Source organism: Lemur catta, chromosome 4, assembly GCF_020740605.2.
Source record: "Lemur catta isolate mLemCat1 chromosome 4, mLemCat1.pri, whole genome shotgun sequence".
Classification (NCBI taxonomy): domain Eukaryota; kingdom Metazoa; phylum Chordata; class Mammalia; order Primates; family Lemuridae; genus Lemur; species Lemur catta.
In genome coordinates, this window is record NC_059131.1 from 90,725,387 (window position 1) to 90,747,822 (window position 22,436).

General features: G+C 37.9%; 1 protein-coding gene and 1 non-coding gene across 6 annotated transcripts in view; both read right to left on the reverse strand.

Moving 5' to 3' along the window:
* The window catches only part of KCNIP4 (potassium voltage-gated channel interacting protein 4), a 1,084,926-nt gene that overhangs the window by 25,723 nt on the left and 1,036,767 nt on the right, over nt 1–22,436 (reverse strand). The gene's annotated exons all lie outside the window — the stretch shown is intronic.
* Nucleotides 209–350, reverse strand: LOC123637532. Its single transcript, XR_006734905.1, has one exon. It is a non-coding gene; the product is annotated as a U4 spliceosomal RNA (small nuclear RNA).

Genomic DNA, 22,436 nt, shown 5'->3' on the forward strand with positions numbered 1-22,436 from the left:
CTGTGACAAAATACCACAGACTGGGTAGCTTGTAAATAACAGAGATTTATTTCTCACAGTTCTGAAGCCTGGGAAGTCTAAGACCACAGAGTCAGCAGATTCAGTACTCTGAGAGGGCACATTCCTGGTTCATAGATGGCGCCTTGTAGCTGTGTCCTCACATGGTAGAAGGGGTGAGCTAGCTCTGTGGGACCCCTTTTTTTTTCAGTCTCTGTAGAGACTGTCAAAAATTTCCAATGTCAAATATACTGCAAGTTGTCACAGTGGCCTAGTAGGAAAAGTTTTCAATTAGCAATGATCATGTCTAGGTTAAAACCTCATTGGCTATAATATTGTCCCTGTGCAAAGCTTGTGGGGTCTTTTTTATAAGGGACTAATCCCATTCATGAGGGCTCTGCCCAAATGATCTAGCCACCTCCCAAAGGCCCCACCTTCTAATATCATCACATTGGGGATTAGGATTTCAACATATGAATTCTGGGATACACAAACATTCAGACTATAGCAAAGACCAAGGCCAAGACAAAAGCTGATAGAAAAATCAGTTCAGAGAATGATGATCTTTTGTTTATTTTAGAGACTCCTTACTGAAACCAGTGCATTTTTTTTTTTCACCTTCAGGTGAGAAAAATTAAACAAACTGTAGGACTCTAGTGATTTACAAGACAGTGCATATGATTTATCCTCCAACTTTTTCTTCACCTCTTTTGTGGAGTGTTCTCTCCACAAAAGTGGTCTCTCCCCCCCTTCATCAACAATGAATTTGGTCAGGCTGTGTGTACAGCAAAGTATACACTGTAAACAACATAGCTGTATTAGTTAGGTTATCTCTTGATGCTATAACAAGTAGGCCCCCAAATATGCAGGTTGAGTATCCCTTATCAGCAATACTTGGACCAAAATTGTTTTGTATTTCAGATTGTCTTGGATTTTGGAATATTTGCATTATACTTACCAGTTGAACATTCCTAAATCTGAAATCTGAATGCTCCAATCTGAAATGGTCCAATGAGCATTTCCTTTGAGCATCATTTTGGCACTCAAAAAGTTTTGTATTTTAGAACATTTTACTTTTCAGATTAGGATTATTCAACCCACTTAACAAACTAAAAGAAATGTAGTATATTTCTTGCTCTCATAACAGTCTTGGGTGAATGTACAGATCAATTGATAGTTCTTTTTGGAGTCATTAAGGGACAGAGGCTAATGAAGACTGGGTCATCTTCAACATATGGCTTCTGTGATTGACTCAACCAGAAAGAGAAAAAAAACATTGAAAAGAATGCATGGAAGGTTTTTACGGGGCAGGTCTTGAAGTAGTACACATCATTTCCACTCTCACTCTTTTAGTTAGAAATCACTTAATATAACTATCCCAAACAAAATGAGAAGTCTTGTGTGCCCAGAAAGAAGACAAGAACACCGATCTGGTAAAGAGTTAGGAATATCTGCCCCTGTGGCATATTTGAAAGATATTCTAAGTGTCTGTGCTCTGAAATAGTTTTACAACTGATGCTTTAACATGACCATTATCGAGTCATTTAGTGGTATAAATTGTCTCCGTTTACCTGGCACCATTTTTTTTTATTTCAGGATATTATGGGGATACAAAAGTTTAGGTTATGTATATTGCCCTTGCCCCCCTCAACTCCCCAAGTCAGAGCTTCAAGCGTGTCCATTCCCCAGACAGTGCTCATCGCACTCATTATGTAGGTATACACCCATCCCTTCCCCCCCATCTGCCCAACACCCGATTAGTGTTATTCCCAAATGCCTGGCACCATTTTTAAAGGCTGATATTTTCAAGTAAACAAATACTATGAAACTTAAACATCTGAGTATGAATTTGTTCATTAGGCTTTCCTAAGAGGAAGGATCCAAGATGCAATAGAGCTCCCAGGTTTAGAAGCAGTGAGGAAAACCTCACTAATCATTTTATTTTATTTTATTTTATTTATTTTATTGGAGACAGAGTCTCCCTCTGTTGCCCAGGCTGGAGTGCAGTGGCATGATCAGAGCTCACTGTAACCTCAAACTCCTGGGCTCAAGAAATCCTCCTGCCTCAGCCTGCCGAGTAGCTGGGACTATAGGCGCGTGCCATCATGCCCAGCTAATTTCTTTTATTGTTGTAGAGATAGGGTCTTGCTATGTGGTTTGAGCTGGTCCCCAAATCCTGGCCTCAAGCCATCCTCCCACCTCGGCATCCGAAAGTGCTAGGATTACAGGTGTGAATAACCACAGCTGGCCTCATCTATCTTTTGAGAAGTTGCTGTAACCTTCTATTAACCCTTATAGTTTCTATATTATATTTTCTAATGACATTTTGTCTGATTATTAACAAATGATTATTCCATGAAAATACACTCTCTACAGAAAAAAACTAAAATAAATAAAAATCACCCATAATCCCACTACTGTAAGATTATTTTGGTCTCTTATCTATGCATATATTGATATACTGTACAAATAAAATTAAGATATATAAAATATAGTATTTTATCTTTTTGAACTTTACAAAATATCCTGAACAATTTTCATGTCCTAATTTTTAATGACTGCATAATAATGCATCCACTGAACTTACCATACTGTTGCATACTGAGGTGATTTCAGCATTTTTTGTACTACATAGGAATAATGATATAATTAATATTCTAGTGCATACATCTGTGACTGCACCTGTGCTTCATTTTTTATGACTAATCCGAGAAGAAGAATCATAGAATGAACAGGTTTAAACCATTAAAAGCTCTTCATATGCACAGTCACACTGTTTTTCAGAAAGGCTGTACCAGTTTGTGCTGCCATCAAAAGTTTATGAGAAAGTCTCACACCCAGAGGAGCTGCTGACCAGAATCACATGGGAATTTGACATGCACAGAATCCCATGAACAAACATTCTGAAAATTACCAGAGGACACTGCAACATTTGGACAGATCTCTCCAAGGGATAAAGCCATTTTGCCTGTTTTTCATACAGATAAGGATGCTGTGATGTCAATCACCTGGACCACATCACCACAGTAATGGTTTGTTGAGTATAAAATAAACAACTCAATGCTTTCTGATGTATATCATCTCTTTTTACTTTTTCACCCACTCTGAAAGGTGAACATGAGCTCAGAGAGATTAAGTAACTTGTCTGAGTCACACAGTTTTGAACAGAGCCATCTATTTACTTCCTCTTTCAACAAATAATTATTCAGTGCCTTCTATATGTCAGGAAATGGTCCATGTACCTTCTACAATTCTGGGCACTGAGGATACAGGAGTGAGTTTAAAAATATCCCATTTTTGCTCTTGTGCAACATAAAGTTCAGTGGAATCAAACTTATGCCTTCCTGACTCCATTAATTGCAATGCTATCCTACATTCTGGATTCTCATCTTTTTTTCCCATGAATACTGAAAGGGTGGCCTTTTGATGAGTCATCAGTGGAAATGCTCCTTTTTGGGAAGATGTATAATGTGCGTTTGCATCCAGAGCCACCCACAAAAGGAAGCTATTTCAATCAAAACTAGGGGCACTGATTAAAAATATTTATATTCATTGTGAGTTGTAGTTTCAGAGATTTGGGGAAAATTTTTAATTTCTTCTTTTTAGAAATTTTTGCCTTTAGTCCAGTAAGGACCTCTCCACCTTCCTTCTAACCACATATACTTTACTCTCATTGTAAATGGCTATACAGTAAAGTGCTGTGGAAAAGGTTCTGGGTTTTAGGACAGGTTAAATGAACTACTTCACAAAATGTTAAGAAGCTCAGGTTCCTGGCACTCTGCTGGCTGGTATATTAATCTGTGATGACCACTGCATTTTCCTTTATTGCTTCTTAAACTATATCACCATGATATAATCAGAATGCAATAAATGTGGAATGAGGTTTCCTTAGCACATAACTGCCATGGATTTGTCATTTGGTGCAGAGACAGTTGCCTTTTGGGACCTTAAAGCTGTGTCCTCTAAAGGCCCTTTTCAGTCCTTTCAGTAGTGGCATGACATGCATGAAGGCCAAGATCGGTTGTAGATGCACAATGGATACTTTGCTACTGCTAATATCAATACTAGTAAAGTATTAGTATTTTATAATAACAGTGTGATGATGAGGATTCTGAAGCTGCTGGTGATAAGCTAACACATATGAGCACTTTCTATGTTTCAGGCATTGTGTTAAACGCTGTACATGGGTTATTTCCCATGAATGGATAGATGCTAGTATCATCTCCATTTCACAAATGACCAAACTGTCTTAGAGAAACTGCCCACATTCCCATGATTAGAAAATGGCAGAGCACCATCTACAGATCACAGAATCAGGAAACTTGAGTGTTTAAAGCAACTATAGAGACAACCCTGTTCAATGACCCGATATTAGGGGTGAAAAAGTCAAGGTTGAAGAGGTTCCATACTGACCATAGCTGGGCTGCTGAGCTTTTCCTTGTGTCTAGGTTTCCTGAAGTCTAGGCTATGCTTTGACACCACAGATGCTTTCTTGTCCATACTCAATGGCTGATTTTTTTTTTTGTCAGGTAGTATTTAGAGTAGTATTTAGAATGTTTACATTCTTGGGCTCTGGAGTTAAGTAGAAGATGTAGGTTGAACCCTTGCTCTACCACTTAAGAGTAACTATGGGCACACTGTTCAATATCTCTAAATTTCATTGCTTTCCTATGAAAAACTGGGACAACCATTGACCTCAGAAGGTTGTTATGAGAATTAATAAGATAATGCATATTATGCTACTGTCTTCGCCCTCTACTTTGCACATCATATTTGCTCATTATGTATTAGCTGTTAGTACAATAGTACAATCTAGAATTTGGTAAACTGTACTCCATCATACAACAGCTTACTGTAACATCAGTGTGGATATACCAGGGTTAAATCATATTCGTCAAAGTGGTTGAACCCAGGATAGCACAAGTCTGATAAAATTCAATGAGCTTATAAAGCAGATATGAGTTATGCCTCCTCCTCTAGCATTATAAATTGAATTCACTCTATCTAATATCATCAGACTCTACCCTAAAATACAGGGGAATACTGTAATTGTAAATGACAGCTGAAAAGAATAAAGGCCACCATCCTGGAAATAAAACGTCAGTAGGAACTCAGGAGCCTTCTTAGTCATTAATTTGAATGAACGTTTTCCCAAGCAATGCTTACATGAGTATGTTAGAAATACAGTCATCATGAAAAGTGTTGGGAATGGTGCTTTGGAGAAAGATTCATATAAACATAGGAAATTGCTAAGGAAGTTATTTTGTGAGGTGTAGCACGAGTTCTTTTACTTCATAAGGAAATCTTTTAGCATTTCCTTGAAAGTTGTCAGAGCTCTGGTGAAATGCACTAGAAGTTATTTCATTGGTATGTAAATCAGATGTATAATAATATAGTCATAATATTGTCCACTCTGATAATATTTATCCAGTCTATTAGCCGAAATCTCTTCTCCTAAGTCATTCTCTTCTGGTATATGTCCTCTGCTCAGGTTCAGAACTGTTATTAAATATTTAGAGATACCTCTTCAGAAATCAAAATATATATATATATATATAAAATATAAATATTTCATAGGAAAAAAACTAAATAAATAGCTATTTAGAGAGCTTTTATGATACCTGTAATATCACACTTTTTAAGCATCTATGTATCTCATCAACTCTCACCACCACCCCTGGTGCTGAGGGGGACATACATGGCCTTATGCTTGGTAGATCAGTCAGAATAATACTTAGCATGCAGCATGACAATTTAAAGATGCCCTGGCATTCTACAATTGCAGGAGAATCTTCAAAATTTAAATGGCGCAGTCCTACAATCTGTGCTGCTAATAGCACCAGATTCTGTTTGTGGACTTCTCTGCTTCCTTTAGAGTTGGTAAAACCCTGAAGGCAGGGACCAACCTTTGCAGAACCCAGCAGCATTTAGAACAGGGAGTATTAAAAATGCTTAACCTGAATGGGCAAGTAAATATTCAGTCAGTTCTCAGCTTTTAAGAAATTAGAAAATGAACTTGCTCTAGTAATGTCCTTGAAAACTTGTGCTTAAATTTTTAGAACTCCATGTACCTTAAAACACTTTTTTCCTAAATTTGCCTGTTCCTTTCTATCCAGTTGATTCCCTGTGCTGTACTTCTCAAAGTTACCACGTTTTCTTATAGACATCTCTGTCCCTGGCCATGGTTAGAGTCTGTTAAGTGGTTATGAAGAACTTCCAAAGTCAAAATCTTGGTTGTACCCAAGACCAAGGTCCCACCCAAGACTAAGACCAAGCAAGACAGTTATGGGGTTTGGGGTGCCTTCATGACCAACTAGCATGAATATGATCACAGAAATTAAGGGGAAACCACTAGGGTAAAAAAAACTCAACTTTTTATTTCAACACAAAAAACTCTTAATGTAGTCAACAATTGTTCTATAAAAAGCTTATTTAAAAATCATAAGATTAACCTTTCCATTTTCTGAGCATCAGAGTTGATCACTAAGAACTAGAACTGACTATACATTTCTGTGCTAATATTCCTAGGTGTTTGAACACATAGAAAAATCATTTATTCTTTCTTAGTCTAAGTTTTCTCCTATGTATATTGACCTCTAAGAAATATTGACATTGCAGGTAAATAAAACAAATGAAAATTAAAATAGATGACGTGTGAACAAAACCAAATGAACTCTAAAAACTGGATATAATTAACACTTTGGGTATTTCACTGCATCTAAAATCTTAATTAGTCACCTCCTGTATTCCCTCAACACACTCCTGGGGTCAAAGTGGTTAAATATGAATTACAGATTACAAAGAAAAAAAGATGGGAAAAGACTTCCCTAGATACTGTCACTGGAAAAGGAGTGAGAGCTAGGTGATCAAGATTCAGCTCAGCTGCCTGAGAGTGAGGATGTAGACACATTCTGAGCCCTGGAAGGGCTCAAGATCACCCAGGATGAAGTGGAAATCCAAAGTGCAAGGCAAAGGTCTCCTTCCTCCAGTTCTGCTCTCTGACCATATGGAAGAAGGAAATTACTTGAGATTTGCAGCCAAAAACAAAAACACAAAAAAACAGGCTCAAGTTTCAGCTCTACTACTGAAAAATAAATCCCTGAAATGTTCTGCTCTGAGTCTCAGTCTATAAAAATCTGGGAAATAATATATCTTCTTCTGAAGAAATGAGAACTAATTAACATTATGTATATAAAGATCCTAGCACAAAGCTAGGCACTCTACAAGTTTGATTTTTTTTTTTTTTTAACATTCTTTCTTCAAGTTACTTATGCTGATTCTACAAAAAGAGATTGTCCAAATTCAGCAGCAAAAAGCTTCCTGGGAATGGGCCCCAGTTTTGAACTTTTATTGGAATGCATGTAGAATCCTTGCATTTGGTGAGCCTTCATAAAAGGATTTTCCCAACTCTATGCCAGAGAGGGGGTCATCTGGTCAGGGTTATTTTGTCAATTATGACACAATTAAGTTCTATAGGTGCCCAAAAACATTCAGAGAAAAATAAAAGACAACAGTGCTCTGGGAGAAGGCCTGCATATTAACTTTCTATTGCTATGTAACAAGTTACCATAAATTTAGTGACTTGAAACAACACACATTTGTTATCGCCCAGGTCTGTGGGACAACAGTCTGTCATGGGTTAGCTGTGTTCTCTGGTCAGTCTCCTACTCAAAATGGCAGCTGGCTGTGGTTCTTATCTGGGCCTTGCAGCCTTCTTCCAAGCTCATTCAGGTTGTTGGCAGAATTCATTTTCCTGTGGTTGGAGGACTGAAGTTCCTGTTACCTTGCCAGCTATTTTCTGGGTGCTTCTGGCTCAGCTTCCTTCTCATGGAGGTTACTCTGTCTCCAAACCAGCAAAGCCAAGGCCTGTTGAGTCCTTCTCACACTTTGATTCTTTCTGACTTCCCTCTTTGTAAAGGGCTTATGTGATTAGATCAAGCCCACAAGGATAATCTCTGTATCTTAAGGTCAACTGATTTTGGACTTTGTGTCTATAAAATCTCATCTCAGCAGTACCTTGATTAGTATTTGATGGAATAACCAGGAGACAAGAATCTGGAGTGACCATCTTTAGATACTACCTACCTGCTTCTTCTTAACATGTGTTGACTTTGGTTCTCATAGAGTTTCTGTTTAACAACAGTCTTTTCTACAGTTACATTGACAAGTGTATCCACCATAACTAGCAACTACATTTCTTGGGGCCTTAGTTTAACTAGATTTGAAAGGAATATATCTCGTCAAGGCTGTAGACTCAGCAGTGTAAATACCAGCTGTGTTGGCAAAATTGAATATTCTTTTTATGAATGCTAAGAATAGTATTCCATATGCTAAGTGTGCCTTGTCTAGAGCCGAAATCTGTGTATAACTAAAGCAGAAATAAATTTTATTTTAGATTTTATTAATTACTTAGATTCCCTCCCTTCCTTCCTTCCTTCCTTTTTTCCGAGGAAGGGTCCTGCTCTGTCACCCAGGCTGGAGTGCAGTTGTGTGACCATAGCTCACTGCAGCTTCTAACTCCTGGGTTCAAGGGGTCCTCCTGCCCAAGCCCCCCGAGTAGCTAGACCCACAGTTGAATGCCACCATCTGCAGCTAGTTTTTTTTAAAAAAATTTTTTAGAGATGGGGGTCTTATTCTGTTGCCCAGGCTGGTCTCACCTTCCTGGCCTCAAGTGATGCTCTTGCCTCAGCTTCTCAAAGCACTGGGATTACAGGTATGAGCCACCGCACCTGGCCATCACTTTCAAATTGGCATGACATCAGCCTAATGATATTGACAAAAAAATAACTGAATACAAAAAATTCTACTTAAAAGAAACATGCAGTGTTTTGATCTAAAAGAATAAAATACAGTAGGCACTCCGTATCACAGGTTCCACATTCATTGATTCAAGCAATCATGGAATGAAATATTTAAAAAAAAACTTATAAAATAACAATAAAATAATAAAAATTAAAAACGGTACTGCATAACAATTTACATAACACTTACATTGTTTTAGGTATTATAAGTAATCTAGAGGTGATTGAAAGTACATGAGACAATGTGCATAGGTTATATGCAAATACTATGCCATTCATATATAGGACTTGAACATCTCTGGATTTTGGTATCTAAGGGGTGTCCTGGAACCAATCCCCTGAGAATACAGAGGGATGACTGTACTGAGATGATAGCACACACATGATTTTACTCACATATACATGGGTATACAAGGATTTTTTCTCTGGAGCTTTGTAATGACCTATTCTCTCTCAATCTAATTTTCCTTATCCCCACCAAATTGGCTAGATTCTAGCCCCTTGATGATTTTATTTTGCCTATCATCTCTGGACTTCTTATGTGCAATTATAAATGTTCCTCATCGTGTAAGCCATTTTTCTTTGATCTTTTTTTTTTTTTCTTATAGTCAGAATCATCCTAACATGAGCCGTGACCTTGCTGTCATGGTATATCCTTTTCTACAGGATGAGAAAATAAAAATAAGTTCACTTTATAGACTGCTGGACAAAAGTATAATCTATAGATTACAGTGGTGGGTGTGCATATGCAGTTAATTTGACTTGTCTGGGTCCAGATTTTTGAAAAACCTGTTCTAAAGTATATCTGAAGAAGCTTTGGGGGAGTGTAAGGACCGAAGAAGAATAAAAATGACTTTTTATGATCATCCGCGGTTTGTTGGGCACTGAGCCGGGTGGTATAAGAGATACAAGTTCTTGTTAAATCTTTGTAACAAGTAGAAGACATAGATATTTTCTCACATAATGTTTAAGAAATGAGCTCAGAGAAGTTTAGTTTAAAAACTTTCCAAAAGTCAGACACATTTTGAGGAATGGGACCGGGATTTGAACATGAGTTTGGCTACAGAGCCTTTACATCTTATTAAGCGTAGTCCACGAAAGGCAAGTGCACCTATGGAAAAGAAAAATAAACTAAGCAAAACTTTTATCTCTTCCAAACTTATTAATTCACTGTGTTAGTCTCTTTTGTGTTGCTATAAAGGAAATACCTGGGGCTGGGTAATTTAGAAAGAAAAGAGGTTTATTTGGCTCATGGTTCTGCAGACTGTACACGCATGGTGCCAACATCTGCTTCTGGTGAGGGCTTCAGGAAGCTTCCAATCAGGGCGGAAGGTCAAGGGGGAGCAGGCATGTCACATGGTGACAGAGGAAGCAAGAGAGGGAGGAGGGCGTCCAGGCTCCTTTAAACAACCTGCTCTCCCTGAACTAATGAAGTGAGAACTCACTATCACAGGGTGGGCAGCAAGCCACTCATGAGGGATCCGCCACCAGCACGACCCCATCACCTCTCACCATCTGATCAAATTTCAACTTGAGATTTGGAGGGGCCAAACATCCAAACCATACCATTCACTAAAACACAAGCCATCAGTCATTTATTCAACAAATATGCATATGCCAAGCACTTGACTCAGCACAGGGGCCGCAATGGTGAACCGGCAGGCATGGCCCATCCTTTCAGAGATTCCTCCTATGGAAAAAAGGCATTATTCAAATAGCCATTCAAACAAATATATATTGAAACCCATCAGGGCAAAACAACATGAAAACTTGAATTGCTTTTTACAAATAAATTCGAATGTCTCAGCTGAGGAGACACAGTACCGCAAGTTCTCTGGTCACCTGCTCTTGTGAGGAAAGTGTAGAGCAGGTCAGACCCGGCTCTAAGTGCATTTTATTTATACATCTCTTTACTTTTTCTTTCTGATTAGGAATTCTGAGAAAGGAATAGTTTGTCCGCCTTTCATGAATTTCCCCCTCAGTGAGCTACAGTTTCCAGAAGCCCTGAGTCTCTGAAACTCGGCTGTAAGTCAAAGGAATGTTTATTCTGCTTGATGAAGTATTGTGGCAAATACTAGAGATATTCCTACCCTCCTTTCCCTTCCCCTGTTGGTTCTTCCGAGGCTCTTCTCTGAAGGGAACCATTACCAAAGATCACAGAAGCTGCCTGAAAAAAAGCTGTGCCTAAAATTGTAATGTTTCCATGCTCTCAGGTGGGGTAGTAACACCTCCCTCTCCTCCCCATTCCAGGCAGAACTGCCCAAGAGGAGGCCCCGGGCCTGGTTACTTTCAGCAAGCCATAGCAGGACACTTCCAAAGGGCTGTCTGAAGCTTGGACGGTGCACAGGATGAGCTGGCCTGAAACATTCTTAGTGTTTTATTATAATATTGAGGCACAAGAGGGCAGTAGTGTCTTCCAGGACAGCTAGAAAAGCTATTTTTACCTCTTTTTCGTTAGGAGTTGTGCTTTCTTTCCCTAAGCCTGGTGCACGTCTGGGTAAATTTCTTTCAAGAAAGCTGTTTCCTTTTTATGAAAGGTGACAGTGAGCCTCATTCCCACATTGGATATCTAGAGAAATTAACTTTCAGGGAAAGGGGCCCAGAGACTCCTCCATTCTGGATATAACATTTGGAGTCAATCAGTCCAAATTTACAATCAATTTTTTGGCACTTGGACCAACCTTAATTTTAGTCATGAAAAATTTGTAGGTCTAAGAAAATAAGTAAAAAAATCATGACAACAAAACAAAAATTGCCAAGCTTGAGTCTGAAAACCTTATAAAATTGTTGAGAGTGTGGGCTGTCAAGTCAGGATGTTTGATTCTGCTTTGCTGTTTTGCAGAGGAACATTTTAAACCTTTAAGATGAAAATAATGCTACTACTTATATTGAGTTATTGGATAACCAACATACAATATTTAGTGCGGTGCCTAACATGTATAAACACCCACTACACATTACCCATGCAGTGGTGGTGATTGTTCCGAACCTGTCAGCTTTTGTCATGCCTTCATATAATGTAGGGTGCTATACTTATCCTTGTTAAATACCATCTGCTTATTTAATCTCAGAGATTTTTGGAGTACCAAACAAATCTTCCGTTTTGTTAGATATTACTCTAAATTGTAGCTTTTGGAATTTGACAGCCCCTGGCTTACTGTCTACTCATGTCACTTACCAGCTGTGGGACTTTGAGTAAGTTATTTAACTTCTTCAAGATGGGTTTTCTCATCATTCATTTGTTCATTCCATATTTTTAAAAACATATTATATGTCAGAGAGTATAAGATATGAGGATAAAACAATCAACAAGACAGAGGTCCCTTAAGGCACACATGAAATGAAGATCAGCACGAGGAATCATTCAGTGACAGTTGTGATAAGTGCCACACACAAAGTGTGGAACACCTAATCTAATCCAGGGAGGGCTGCAGGGAAGACTTCACCGAGGAAGTGACATTTAAGCAGAGACCTACAGAATGAGTAGAAGTTAGTGAGAGGCAGAGCTGGGGGAGAGATCCAGGGACCAGCATGTACAAAAACCTGTGAGGTTTCGGGTGATATACTAAAAGCCCAGAACAAAAAAAAAAAACAAACAAAAACAACAACAAAAAAACCCCACAAAAACTTGTGAGGTCAGAGGTCGTCAAGGGCTGAAGAGGGCATGGCAGATGTGCCTGGGGCATGATGGTCTTGAGATAAAGTTAGCTAATTCAAGTCCTGCTAGTTGTATTAAGAATCAAGGTCTTTAGCATTCTTAAGAAAGGTATAATATACCTGTTTTACATGGCTGTGTTGAAGATTAAGTGATGATTCATATAAAGTACCCAGAAAAATCTCAGTAAAGTATTTACTTAACACATAATTATTTGGCATTAACTCTGTACCAGGCTCCCTGCTCTAAACAGAACAAACAGAAAACAAAAAACAGACAAGGTCTTGCCCTTGTGGAAACTCTCCACTGATCAGCTATTATGTTATTTGTGCATGTGAATTTATTTCAGTTGAACAAGAGTTTCAACATATCTGGGAATTAAAGTCTCCTGTTCTCCTCTCCCAAAATTAAAAATAAGTAAATAAGTAAATAAATAAAAGCACACAGAATAAACTCACATTGCCATGGATTACACTGTGAATAACTCAGGATTATTAATTTGTATGTAGTAGTTACTTCTACATCTTTCTCTGCTTTTGCTAATGATTAATAATGGTGATGATCATTTTTACAATGTATATACTTGTACATGGTACAGACAATTAGGATGAGTCTCTGTACTGCTGAAAGCACTAATAAGGCCTCCATTCTACTATGTTAGGAGCTAAACTCTGGAGGGCTGGAAGCCTGGCAAGCTGTTAGATGTAACTAATGCCTGTATAGATATGTTTACTCTGAAAACTGAAATAGTCTAACTCATATTTCTGTCTGTTTACCTGTTCTAATACATTAAACCAGGCACAGTGGCTCACACCTGTAATCCTAGCACTTTGGGAGGCCGAGGTGGGAGTTCGAGACCAGCCGGAGCAAGAGAAAGACCTTGTCTCTACTAAAAATGGAAAAAATTAGCTGGGCGCAGTGATTTGCTCCTGTAGTCCCAGCTACTTGAGAGCCTGAGGCAGGAGGATCGCTTGAGCCCAGGAGTTTGAGGTTGCAGTGAGTTACAATGATGCCACTGCACTCTATCCCGGACAACAGAGTGAGACCCTGTCTCCAAAATAATAATAATATATATATATATATATATAAAAATATTGCATATTTATTTATTTAATATATGCAAAACTTGACTTCTCAAAAATGTCCAGAAACTCCAGGCATATAAAAGAACTATCAAAACATAAAAATTCTACCATTTTCACTTTCAATTTAAATCTGCACATTTTTCACTTTTTAGATCTCATAGATATTCTAGCCGTTTATTTGAAAATATGGTGAAGGTATTATTTCAATCAACAAGGGATCCTCTTCAAAACTCATGTTATATGAGTTTGTGATAACAATTCTTACTCTCCCTAGTGAGGTATAAAGCTAAAGGCTTTATGTTTTTGTTACATAATAAGGGACAAATAATGCATGTTTTTTTCAGTGTCTCACAGATATTTTCATTTTCTGGTTCATTGGTTCTTAACCTTAGTGCTTCCCAGAAGGAAATTAGTATTTGGATTTAAATCAGGGGAGCTTTACCTTCTGTTTCTTATTATCTTTGTTGGGAGATAAGAAACCTGGCGTGGTTTGTTCCCTATATTACTTCTCAAAATATTATAAACATCCTTTGCTTTTCTATAGCCCAACATACCTATTAAGATAATTCTCAGCTGAAGGTGTATTTTTTTTCACAATTGGAATGACTATATTTTACCAATTATTTCTAATTATGCTCTAATTCCCACAACTATTGTCCTTCTTTAAGGACCATTTCTTTCCTTAATTCTACCACTAGAAAATGATTTGTTGCATCTTACCACAAATTTATTTTTTCATTTTTCCATTTTATGCCACTGTGTCAGGCACTGTCCATTGTGTGATACATTTGTGCTGGCTGAACAAGTCCAGCTTATCAGTTGAGAATAATGAACCAAATATTATAGTAGATCACAAAGTAATGAAGAGAAGCATTTTTTTTTATCATGATAGCATAATTATGAATGAATGAAGGAATCATTATTTAAGATCAAATTATAGGCAAAGAAATAGACCTTCTTTGGGAGAATGTGGTATTCTATAGACTGAAAGTGTGTGTGCCCTCCTAATTCATGTGTTGAAACTTAATCTTAAGTGAGCAGGTATTAGGAGGTAGGGTTTGGGGAGGTGATTAGGCCATGAGGGTGGAGCTCTCATGAGTGGAATTAGTGTCTTTATAAAAGAGGCCCCAAAGAGCTCCCTTGCCTCTTCCACCACATGCGGACACAGCGAAAATATGGCCCTTATGAACCAGGAAGTGGGTCCTCATCTATCACTGAATCTTCTAGCACCTTGATCTTGGATTTCCCAGCCTCTAGAACTGTGAGAAACAAACTTCTGTAGTCTATATGCCACCCAGTTTATGGTAATTTGTGACATTGGGAGTTGTGGATTGCAGGAATAGTGCAGCTCATGACATATTGAAGTTTGAAGTGCCTCAGTGAGGTCCCTGTGAAGTTGGGAGCCAGCAATCAGAAGGGAGTCTAGAGCTAAGCTAAGAGTTCTAAGCTTAGAGCCATGGGTTTGTGCTCTTTTAGAAAGTAGGTTATAGAGATCTAACGAAAATACTTTGTGAAAAGATCAGGGAGCTGAATGCACAGCCTTGGGGAAAAGCAACATTGAAGGGATGGGACTAGGATAAGTACTCCTTGAAGCAGCCCAGGAAAAAATAGAGATGTACAAAGAGAAGCAGCAGATTATATCAAGGCAACCAAGGAAAAAGAGACATTTGAGGAACTCCCAGCCTCCACTCTCAGACTTAGAGAGTTCAATTAGGTACGTGAGTAGGAAGTGTTAAAAGTGTAGACTCTGGAAGCAGGCTGTGTGGGTTTATATGCAGGCTCCACTATTTGCACGAGCTGTGTGACCTTAGGAAAGTTGATTAACTTCTCTGTTTCTCAATTGCCTTATCTGTAAAATGGGACCAATAATAGTAGAGCTATCCCATAGAGTTAATGCAATGATAACATGGACCAATATTTGTAAAATCTTAGACAAATCTTTAGTTCATAGTAGCACTGGATATATTTATTGAATTTAAATGAAGCAATTAATAAATGTCATGATTGGAAAGTATTCAGATTTGCAAATAAAAGATAATTTTGACACACACACAAATGATTAAAAGGAAACTGGGGAAATCTGAATAAGATCAGTGGATCACATCAATGGCAATATCCTGATTGTGATATAGTACTATGCTTCTACAAGACGTTACTACTGGGGTAAAAGATGTATGGAGACCTCTTTGCACCATTTCTTACAATTACATGTGAATCTATAGTTATCCCAAAATAAAATATTTAATAGAAAATAAACCAACATTGGTAACCATGGAAATAAAAGTGGTTTTGACCAAAGCAAGAACAATTTAAATGACGTGGAAGAGGCAGAAGACAAGAGTTGAGGAATTAGTTGCAGATGAGGGTTATAGACTAAGTTTAGACCAGTCTTTAAGCAATTGTATAAGAGGAGTATAAGAATGAGATTGGCTGATAGTTAGAGTGGGCCATATATACACCTAAAGGTTGTTGTTGGTGGTTTGGAATTAGTCTGTCTTCTTACTTATTCTCTTAAGTGTGGAAGAGACTCGACTAGCTTTATAGGATGTAAGGAAGCAGCCAGGAGAGAGTAGGGTGCAGAAGAGGGAGGAAGGAGAGCGATATCACAGATATAGGGAAAAAAGGGAGAAAGATATCAGAGGAGGTGTGATTAAAAACACAGGGGAAATGGAACATTCTTTTCTTTTATACTAGAATGAATAAGTAAATAAATATTAATCCAGTGCCAGGTATGCACTGGACTCTGTTCTAGGAATTGAGCATGTGGTAGTGATTGAATAAGACAGATAAAATACCTGTGTCCAGTGAGAAAATGAGATGGTTCTGTAGATATGCTTATTGTTGGAATCAGAAGAGCTTGAAGAATGTAAACTCATGTAACTGTAGCTGAAGATAGATGGGGAGGCACTTGATCATGGATAAGTAAGAAGACTACCAAGTTCAGTGTGAAAATTGTGAATTAGTGGTGATTCTTATGCATCTGTTTCCCACCCCACCCCCCAGAAAGTAGTAGAGAACGGGAAGGGGAAGACAGATTATATACAGCCTGAGTCGAAGTTTGGCTTTTACCATGCAGGTATTGTGATAGGCTGAAAACTAGCCTCTCAGAAGATATCTACCCCCTAATCCCTGGAACCTGCAAATTTTACCTTATATGACCAAAACAATTTTTGTATATGTAATTAATTTAAGGATCTTGACAGAAGAAGATTATCCTGGATTATCTGAGTGGGCCCTACATGCCATCCCAATTGTTCTTACAAGAGAGGGGCAGAGAGATGTGATATACATACAGAGGAAGAGGCATAAGAAGATGGAGCAGAGAGATATTTGAAGAGGCTGACCTTGAAATTTGGACTGATGGAGCCACAAGCTAAGGAATGTTGACACCCACAAGAAATTGAAAGAGGCAAGGAACAGGTTTTCCCCTGAAGCCTCTGGAGGAAGCATGTCCTGCTGACACCTTGATTTTGGCTCAATTATATTGACCTCCAACTGTGAGAAATTAAATTTTCATTGCTTTAAGCCTCTCAGTTTGCAGTATTTTGTTATAGCAGCATTAGGAAACTAACACAGGTATGATCATAGGAGCAGGTTAAGGAAGTAGGCATGTTGTTGAAGAGGTGTTTCTGGAGATCAGGCATATAGTACAGATTAGTATGGAAGTGGTGAGACCAAGGAAGGGGTGGTGATACCAAAGGTCTAGTTTGTAAAGCCAACCAGTAGGATGTAGTGGGATTGAGGGCTCAAGTCAGATGAATGGGTAGAAAGTTGTGGTCAAAAAAGTGAGACCATAATTTAAGATGTCAGGAATTAGGCAGTTCCAGGAAATGATCATGTCCAAGTTATGGCCATTGCAGTGAAAAGTGGAGTAGAAAAGAAAATAATGGCATTCAAAAAGTCAAGAAACACTGAAACTCGGGTGGGTGGCTGTTAGGTAGGTCAGGTTCATGGATGCTACTCTCAGGCCAATGAACAAAGATTTTGAAGTCAGAGATCAAAGTCTTGAATGAGTATGAGACAATAACTCTGGAAGTAATAGCATAAGATACTCTGATTCTGGTTCTCTGTGGCTGGGCTCTGCTTCACAATTTTCTCTGCTGTAGAAAGTGCCAATCCCCCATTTCACATGATAACTGGTGGGGTTTTCAATCCTGATACCCACCATTTTCCCTGGCCACAGTGCTAGCTCAGTGATGCAGACTTGTCCAAGAACAATTCTCCATCCCCCAGGCCACGATGATGCAATGGGACTGAGGGCTCAAGGCAGATGAATGGGTAGAAAGTTGTGGTCAAAAGGGTGAGACCATAATTTAAGATGTCAGGAATTAGGCAGTCTGTTACTAAAGCCATATCCTTCCTTGCTGGATCTATCAGAGCTGAGACAGGGAGAGTGGGAGAGAGAGAGCATCCTCATGCTATTGCTGTAGTTCTGATCCAGCCATGCCTGATGCTATAGGTATTGCTATGGTAGGTATGTGGGACACTGAACGTTTTTAAATTAAGGTACTTTGAATAGGGCTTTTGTTACATTTACTCTAAAATATCCTAATTTATATGAGGTTGGTATTCTTTTCCTGCTCTTTGTTCTTTACAGGATGGCTACAAATGAATAAATGTAGTCTTGTTTTTCTTGGTGTTCTGGAGCTTTGGGAAATATCAACCAGATAAATCAGGGAGAGTTCCTACTTTTCTTACTTATTGTTTCAATCTCTGACCCCAGGCATAAGAAAGGATATATTAGTTTATTTTACAAAGTTTATCTTCACAATAAGAAAAGTATGAGATTTAGAGCATTATTTCAAAGACCTCCAGGAAGCTGAAATGGTGCCAAAAAATTCAAAAAACAAAAACCCAAATTAATCTGCAAGAACGTTTGAAATTTCAAGATAATTTAATTTCACAGTTGTTCTTGCTCATTCAAATCAAATCTATTCACCAGATCTCTATTAAACCCCTACTGTAAGCCAGGCACAAATAAATAAGATGAAAAATCTGAATTGACTTCCAGTTGCAACCTAACAATTATATGATATGATGAAATTTCTTTGGGAAGCAAAAGTTGAAAGAACACTGAGCGGTGGCCCTAGCACAACCATTAATTAGGAATACAGAAATATAATGGTTTAGTATGGATAAATAAATAGGGGATAATATAAAAATAAGATTATGTTTAATAGAAATTCAAAAACTTCTTTTTTTTTTTTTTTCTTCTTAAGACTGGGTCTCATCCTGTTGCCCAGGCTAGGGTGCATGGTGTCATCATAGCTCACAGCAACCTTAAACTCCTGGCCTCAAGTGATCCTGCTGCCTTGGGCTCCCAAAGTGCTAAGATAATAGGTATGAGCCACCATGGTGCCCGGACTCAGATACCTCTTAACTCTTTCCATTCTCTACTAATTAAGAGTCTGAGTTTTATTATTGGGAAACCACAAAGGATCCATTCCATCAACAACTCCCATCCTGCCTTTTTCTGAGCCCCTACCCTATGTCTGAACTGGGCGAGGCACTGAGAATACAATGGTGAAAGGGGGACAACCTCTTTCTTGCTCCCGACCCCTCAGTGCCTGTCAGGCGATTCTGAGGTGTCACAGGGTTTATCCACTTTACTCTTTATGTTTAGTAGGTGATAAAACTCACATTCAGACATTAGTGCCCTAAAGCAATCCAAGGCTGTCCCTCCTAAGTTCATTCTTTTTGTTTTAGCCACTTTAGAGTAGAATTTTTAATGTCTAACCAATTCATTGTTCAATAATCCTAGAACATTAGTTTACTTGAGGTGGAAAGGCCCATCATATTCACGTGTCTCATTTTTAATACAAGGAAACTGAGGCAAAGGGTGTTAAATGAACAGAGCAAGAAGAGAAGCCATTTCTTCACTCTTAGTCCAGTGTTTATTTGGCTAAACTATGCTGTGAAAGACAGAAATCAAAGAAGAAAAAAGTGATTACCAGGTTTAAAGTCCTCTTTGCTTCTTCCTCAAACAACTGGGAAATAATATTCTTTACATTTGTGGTTATTAGACTACCTGAGTAGCCAAATTTAGGACTCTCATTTGAGAAGTACATTTAATTATTAAAAATGTTTCTCCCTTCTTTCCTTGTCTCCTTCATTTTTCTGACTTTCCTTCTTCTTTCTTTTACTCTTTCATTACACAAAGAATCACTTATTCTACACAAAGTTATGGAATGTGTAGGGTGGGTGTGCTGGGCACATGGGGTCTAAAAATGTGCCAGACACGTTGCTTGTTCTCAGTGAGTTCACAGTCCAGTGGAGAGGAAAGATGCACAAATGAATCATGATAAAACAGTGTGATGTGAATATTATGGTCCATCACGGAAGGAGTGCTGACTCTGTACTAGGGAGGGGAGAATTAAGAGCTGGGAGATGAGGAAAGATTTGTAGGGAAGAAAATGCCTGAAGGTTTATTGGGAATTTACCAGATTTTGAAATAAAGGAAGGACATTCCAGCATGAGGAACACTACCTGCAAAGGCAAATAGGATTTTCTGCATGTCCTTCTTTATCCCCAGCCCAGAGTCTGGAGATATACATCATTAGGAAGAGATGCAGTCTGGCAGAGAAGAAACACTATTGGACTACACTCAATCATCTGTTTCTCAATTGTAAGGCAGGGCTAACAAAGCACCCACATTGGCAGAGGATTAGGATGGGGAAGACGTAGAAGAAAGGCAAGAAGAATGGGCAAGGCAACTCTCAGTCCCCGAGAATGGACAGGTAGGAAGGACCAACTCTTATTTGTGCAAATGCATACTGCTTCTTCTACAGATTAATAACCACAAACACTGCCCTACTTTTCTTTCTTTTCTTTTTTTCCTTTTTTTGCTACTGCATGCTTCTTTGACAACTGCTGCCAACCTTGGGAATAGATTTATAATCCACTTGCTTGTCAAACAGCTCAGCAGATACCACTTAGGAAGATGGAATTAGTGTTCCCAGATGGAGGGGGAACATTGTCCAAAATAAATTATCTGTGATGGTATGTGCCCATATACCTGGCAATTAACTCAGATCCCTGGAAGTTTGTTTGATAATATGCACATTTCTCAAGAAACTCTGGTTCTAAGTTGAGTGAGACAATTTCAGAGCACAACGTGGGTAAAATATTTTACATATATTTAATGTGAGTTTTGGAAGAGTTTGATAAAATGCCAAGACTTTGGCTGTTTTTCTCAAAGAAACTCACAATAAAAGATAGAATGTAATTAGTAATTTTAAATTTTCTTCACTGTAATCTTCTATATTTTCCCATATTTCTATAATGAGCATTAATTTTATAGTTAGAAACATGGAACGCCTTTATTATAAAAACAAGAAAATCAACATCACTATCAACAATATTACCTTGGTAAGTTTCCATCCTGTTCCCTTATAAAAGTTGCAAAAATAAAAAAGATCATTTCTTGCTTATCTAAAATGCACACTGTGATTTCTAATATCTCCAGTCATTGGCAATTTCTTGCAAGGGTTTTTCTCAAACTTTGGGGATATAGTGGATAGTTTGAAAGAAAAGATACCATTTGTTGGAGAGGAAACACTAGTCTAGAAATCAGGATAGGTTATAGTTCTTTACCTCTTTTTTATTTATTACACAGCCTAGAACAATTCCTTTACTATCTTAGCAGCTATTTTGTCAACAAAAGTTTGGCCTAATAAAATATCCCCCTTCTACCAGACAGGGTGAGAGAAAAGAAGTATAAATATTTTGTAAGCTCTGAGATGCCATATCCATGTGAATTATTTTTAAGGGCAATTATTCACAGTCGTAAATACTGCTTAGGGACTCACTGTGAGGGGCGTTGGTCTAGAGATCTACTTATTGTACAATTGGCAAAGGGGCCCTTTTGAAATGTTGGTGTATAGGCAGACAGTTTATATACAAGCAACTGGAAATGGTCAAACTGTAATATCTATCCTTCCTCACATTTTACATCTGGAAAGGCAGCTTTCATCTTTCATAATAATAATGACATTTACATCTATAAATTCCCTTTCAAATGCCCACATCTCCCAACCAATTCGCTACCAGCAATTTATTTTTTGGACAGTTTTATTGAGATGAAAATAGTTTATTTGAGCACTCTGGAGTTGCTGTCTGAGGAATGCTATATGAGAGTATTAAATGTTATACTATATTTCTGATGTTTTTTAAAGATTTTCTTTTCTGCCTGAAATTTAATTTTCTTTTTAGCATTTTCTTCTCTTGCTCTTATATTGATTTTATTTTGTAGCGCTATTAAAGTGCTCAATGAAAACCCTTTTTGGAATGAACCTAGATAAGTATGTATCTCTATGTACATTTAAGTGCATTAATTTTTAGTTTAAGATTATTTATTATGTAATGATTAATTTGCTACCCAAATTCTAATTCCTGCTGAGTCAATAACCATTGTTCACAATTTTAACCACATTTTATTGATTTTTGAGCATTTAGGTCATTAGTAGCTCCATGAATGTTAGCCATAATTCACATTTAAGCTTACAATGTTCAAATTGTCTAAAAATCATTTATTTTGTTTCTAGCATAATTTGTTTTAATGGAAATTCTCATTTGGGATCTTTTTTGTTTTAAAAGCAACCATATCTTCTTTATGAGATAATTGTCTGAGTGTCCAATTATATTTTCTTACTTAACAAGGTTTTACTATCTGATTACATCTTATATAATCAATGGGCTATTCTGTGAAGTGATATTAATTTTCGCTACCCCCTGATTTATAGGGGTTTTACTATACACTTCCTTCTACAGTATTATTAATATATTCTCCCCTTAAACACTTTTCACTGAGTATTGTGATATCTCATGCATGTATAGCTCACTAGATTGTAAACTCCGTGGGGAAAGGAACTTCTTTGCGTATCACGTTCACTACTGTAT